This window comes from Cebus imitator, unplaced genomic scaffold (assembly GCF_001604975.1).
Source record: "Cebus imitator isolate Cc_AM_T3 unplaced genomic scaffold, Cebus_imitator-1.0 Scaffold4, whole genome shotgun sequence".
Taxonomy (NCBI): Eukaryota; Metazoa; Chordata; class Mammalia; order Primates; family Cebidae; genus Cebus; species Cebus imitator.
In genome coordinates, this window is record NW_016107319.1 from 1638918 (window position 1) to 1644464 (window position 5547).

Consider the following 5547-nt stretch of genomic DNA (forward strand, 5'->3'; position numbering starts at 1 on the left):
TAGGCTGTTTCACCTTCAGGGTCCTCCGGCACCTCCTCCTCCAAGACAGGCTGTGAATTTTCCTGGGTGCCCCACCAGGACCCCTGGACTATTGTGGATTTCTGTAGTTTCCTGGCCAGCCCCACCTGTGAGATGTGAGAGAATGCTGAAAAGGGAAAATGAGAACTCTGAGAGTGTCTTTTGCCCAAGGCTTTGTGGATAAGAAGTGGTGGAGACACCCCACAAACTCAGGTGGTCTGACCCCGGGCTACCAGTCTTAACTATTATGCCCCACTGTTGTACATCTCATACTTACAGTGCCCAGGAGTCTCTTGGGGACCTTGTTTAAATGCAGAGTCTCATTCATTAGGTCTGAGGCGAAGCCTGAGATTCTATAGTTCCAACAAGCCCCCAGGTGATGCCAATGCTGTCCACCTGTTACCCATGCTCTGAGAACTACTGGTCTGGAGGGTCTCGCTCTTGACTACATTGAAATCACCCAGAATCTTTTAAAAACTGCCACCTTGTCTGCACCTCCAGAAATTCTGATTGAATTATAGCAGCCTGGCCATCATGAGGTTAAAAAAAATTTTTTTTTTTCTTAAGATAGAGTCTCACTCTATCACCCGGGCTAGAGTGCAGTGGCATGATCTTGGCTCCCTGCAACCTCCACTTCCCAGGTTCAAGTGATTCTTCCACCTCAGCCTCCAGAGTATCTGGGATTACAGGTGTACGCCACCATGCCTGGCTAGTTTTTGTATTTTTTGTAGAGATGAGGTTTCACCAAGTTGGTCAGGCTGGTCTTGAACTCCTGACCTTAGGTGATCTACCTGCCTTGGGCTCCCAAAGTACTGGGATTATAGACATAAGACAGCGTGCCCAGCCAAAAAAAATTTTTTCATTTTAAAAACAGAGACAGGGTCTTGTTGTGTTGCCCAGGCTGGTCTTGAACTTCTAGTTTAAATGATTCTCCCACCTTGACCTCCCTAAGTTCTGGGATCACAGACATGAGCCACTGTGCTTGGCCTGATCATGAGTTTGAAAAGCTCCCTGGGTGAATCTAGTGTGCTAGCTGGGCTGAGAACCATTGTTCTAGGGCTTTTATTGAGATCTCATCTGTTTCAGGACCTCCTGAGATTCACGCCCATCTGCTCTTCTGCAGAACAGTCCAACTCCCACCTCTGGGATAGGGGAGCTCAGACTGGGACTGACTTGGAGTCTCCCTCAACCCTCTGTCCTGTCCTGAACTGGTTGGTTGGACCAGAGATGCTCTGGGTACTGTGCCAGTGGGAGCAAGCAGGTGCAAGGCCACATCTGGCAGAGAACAGCACAAGGAGAGGAATAAGATCTCCTCTGGGGGACCAGGAGACACTTCCAAGCTGCTTTTTGCTGAAATGCTCAGCTGCCAACTTTGGTGTTGCTGTGGAGGCTACCTGGGATTCCCCTCCTGCCAGGAAGAGGGGAAGTGGGCCCTGGAATCCCAGGGAAGCTGATACCACCAAACTGGGCTGTGTCAGCAAGTCCTGCAGTACTGAGTGCCTACCAGTAGCTGTGCAAGAAAAAGGGTTGAGGACCAACTCTTTCAGCCCCTTCACAATCCACAGTGATGAAGCTCATTGAGCCCAGCTGTGCTTCAGTGATCTAGGGCTTTACTGGAGGTGCTTCGGAGAGTGCATTAGTTTCCTCTGGCTGTTGTAACAAAAGACTACAAATTCAGTGGCTAAAAACAACACAGATTTATTATCTTCTAGTTCAGGAGATCAGGAATGTGGCACAGGTCTTTGTGGGCTAAAACAAAGGAATTCTTTTCTGGAAACTCTGGAGGAGAATCCATTTTCTCGTCCTTTTCAGCCTCTAAAGGCTGCCTGGTGTCCTCAGCTTTGGGGCCCCTTCCTCCATCTGCAATGCAGCAACAGTGGTGTGAAGTTTTCTCACATTGTATCACTCTTCTGCCTGCCTCTTTCACTTTTTTGGCTGCTCATTTCATAAATATTTGTCAGACATCTACATGGCATCAGGCACTGTTGTAGGTACTTTGGATCCAGCATGAATGAAACAGACAAAATCCCAACTTTTATGGAGTAGTTTCCAGGGAAGAGGACAATAGGAACAACCATACGTTGATATATTGCTGGGCACTGTGGCAGGTGTTTGTGGTCCCAGCTTCTGGGGAGGCTGAGGCGGGAGGACCACTAGAGCCCAGGAGTTCTGAGCTGCAATGCACTGTGTCTATTGGGTGTCCACATTAAGTTCGGCATCAATGTGGTGACCTCCTGGGAGTGGGAGACCAACAGCTTACCTAAGAAGAGATGAACTGGTCCAGGTTGGAAATGGAGGAGGTCAAACTGCCTCTAAAAAAACAAAAAACAAGCCATAAGTGTACATATTATAAAATATATTAGAAGATGAGTTCTATGGAGGAGAAAATATAGGGAAGGCACATAGAAAGTACTAAGTGACTATCTTCCACTTTTAACATCTCTTCTGATTAGACCCAGATAATCTCCCTATTTTTTTCTTTTTTTGAGATGGAGTCTTGCTCTTTCGCCCAGCCTGTAGTGCAGTGGCACAATCTCAGCTCACTGCAACGTCTGCCTCCTGGGTTCAAGCGATTCACTTCCCCCAGCCTCCCGAGTAGCTGGGATTACAGGCACTTGCCACCGCGTCCGGCTAATTTTTGTATTTTTAGTACAGACGGGGGTTTCACCATATTGGCCAGGCTAGTCATGAACTCCTGACCTTGTGACCCACCTGCCTCGGCCTCCCAAAGCACTGAGATTACAAGTATGAGCCACCACACCTGGCCTATCTCCCTATTTTAAGATTAGCTGATTAACAACCTTAATTTCATCTGAAAATATAATTCCCCTCTGCCGGGTAATAGAACATGTTCACAGGTTTGGGGGATTAGGACATGATGTCTTTGATGGGGTCATAATTCTGCCTGACTCAGGGATTTAGGGGTGAGTCTGAGTCTGAGACTCCGGTTCTCCCATCCTTTCTGAACCCTGATTTTAATCAGATAACTTTTGTTAAGTATCTGTTTCCATGCAACAAAGTATTGCAAAGCTAACAAAAGCTTTTCAATCAATGGTCTAGTCCCTTTTCCTGGACCAGCAGCAAGAAAACCTGGCAGCTTGCTAGAAATGTGAAATCTCATGTTTTGCCCCAGACCCGCTGAGCCAGGGTCTACAACTTAGCACAGACCAGGATGATCTGTGCCTACAATGAAGTTTGAGAAGGACCAGGGGGGTTAGTTTCCTGCCTCCATGGCTGTTCGTTGAAACCATACAGAGAGTTTTGGAAATATACTGATGCGTGGGCCCCACCAAAGATTGATTGCCCCAGGGGTGCCACCTGGGTGTTGGAGTTTTTCAAATCTCCAGGGTGATTTTAATGTGCAGTAGAGTTTGAGAACAGCTCATCTAGCCTATGCTCCCAGAAGAGGAAACTTCACAGGAAGGGAAAGTGACTTGGCCAGGGTCCCACAAAGGGTTGCTGGCCATCCCAGGAAAGGATTCAGGTCTCCTGACTTTCTGGATTGACGAATTCTGCTTCTACCAAGAAAAAAAAAATAGCAACAACAACAATTTGGGTGGAGAGAGGGGAGAATTTTCCTCTACTCCTGTTTTTATCCTTCCTTAAAGTTTGGATTGTTTTTAATGTCAAGTATGTTGTAATTTTAATACATAAAAAATACTAAGGACTGGTTGACATGGTTTGGATCTGTGTCCCTGCCCAAATCTCATCTCAAATCATAATCTCCAATGTTCGAGGAGGGGCCTGGTAGGAGGTGACTGGATCATGGGGTTGGATTTTTTCCTTGCTCTTCTCAGGATAGTGGGTGAGTTCTCACAAGTTCTGTTTGTTTAAAAGTGTATGGCACCTCTCCCTTCTCTCTTCCTTCTCCTCTGGCCATGTAAGACATGCCTCCTTCCTCTTCACCTTCTGCCATGACTGTAAGTTTCCTGAGGCCTCTTCAGCCATGCTTCCTGTACAGCCTGCAGAACTGTGAGCCAATGAAACCTCTTTTCTTTGTAAATTACCCAGTCTCCAGTAGTTTTTTATAGCAATGTAAGAATGGATTCATACACTGGTTAAAAAATAAATAATAAAGAAAACCCAGGATTCTAATAATAGTGACCATTTTGTTGAGGTCCCTTCACGTGCTTGGGACTCTGTACACATTTGTTCATGTTATCCTCACTGTATCTCTACAAGGTGGGAAATTATTGTTCCATTTTGCACTTTTTTGGGAGAGGATCTCCAGGGTTCTATGGTTTAGGCATTGGAATCTTGCTGAAAGTGGAAAACTTGGATGACCTGTGGTTAGCCCTTGGATTGGCCCCTGTTATGAGGTGGGAAGGGTGTGTGTGTGTGTGTGTGTGTGTGTGTGTGTGTGTGTGCAGCAGCCCCTAAGCTTATCACAATTTCCTGATCACAATTTCCTGTTGTCACCTATGGCTTGTTCTGTGGATCACTGGGCTTTGACCAGGAGCAGAGAACCAGAAACAAGGTACTATGTGCCCCTGCTTACTTTCTCCTTCTCTCCCCTACCCTTCCTTCCCTTTCCTTTTCCTTACCCTTCCCTTCCCTTTCCTTCTTCTTCACTCCCCTTCACCTTCAGTCCCCTCCCTTTTCCCCCTTTTCCCTCTGATCTGGGTGGAGACAAACCACCTACCTTTCCCCTTTTAATTTTGGTTCCTGAATCATTATACCAAAAAGTTACCTGTACCCGTATGTTTAATCGCAGCATTATTCAAAATAGCAAAGATGAAATCAACCTAAGTGGCCATCAATGGAGGACTGGTTAAATAAAATGTGGTATAGATACCTATATATCCACACACAATGGAATACCATTCAGCTGTAAAAATAAATGAAATTTTCTTTTGTAGCAACACGGATGGAACTGGAGGCCATGATCATCAATGAAACAACTCAGACACAGAAAGACAAATGCTGTATGTTCTCATTTGTAAGCAGGGGCTAAATAACGTGTACACATGGAAGCAGAGTGCAGGGTGATGGACAATGGAGAGTTGGAGGAGTGGAAAGTGTCAGGCAAGCGGGCAATGGGTGATTGCTTGATGAGTAAAATGCGTGTGGCTCCAGTGATGGACGTACTGAAGGCCCAGGCTTCACCACAGTGCAACACATCAGCGTAGCAAAAAATAAATTTGGCTTCAAAACAGACTTGCAGCCTAACCATGCATTATAGAGGAAATGATTAAAAATGTAATTATTATTTTCACTTTTCAACAAGCCCAATGGATAACGTTTGCCTACTTTATTAGTTGTGCTAAAAAATAACAAATAGCTAATATCAATTTTTTGAAGCTTACTCCGTGCCAGGCTCTCTCTCCTTTACCTGTTTAAACTCATTTAAATCTCCTAAGTCTATGAAGCGTAGCTTCATAGTCCCATTTAGAGATTAGAAAATTGAGGCACAGAGATGAAATGAGCTGATGCTTGGAAATGGCTCATTTTGTGGCTGTCAGACATCTGGGAAGTGTGCATTCATGGGTTTACTCTCACTCTCTCTCTCCCTGACAGCTGTCTGGTTGA

The 5547-nt window shown here is 45.6% G+C and overlaps 1 long non-coding RNA gene across 1 annotated transcript; it reads right to left on the minus strand.

The window, feature by feature from the left end:
• Window positions 1–1700: 1700 nt before the first annotated feature.
• On the minus strand, window positions 1701–2324 carry LOC108307567. The gene is made up of 2 exons (XR_001826574.2): window positions 2279–2324; window positions 1701–1878 (listed from the first exon to the last, which is right to left on the minus strand). It is a non-coding gene; the product is annotated as an uncharacterized LOC108307567 (long non-coding RNA).
• Window positions 2325–5547: the final 3223 nt, after the last annotated feature.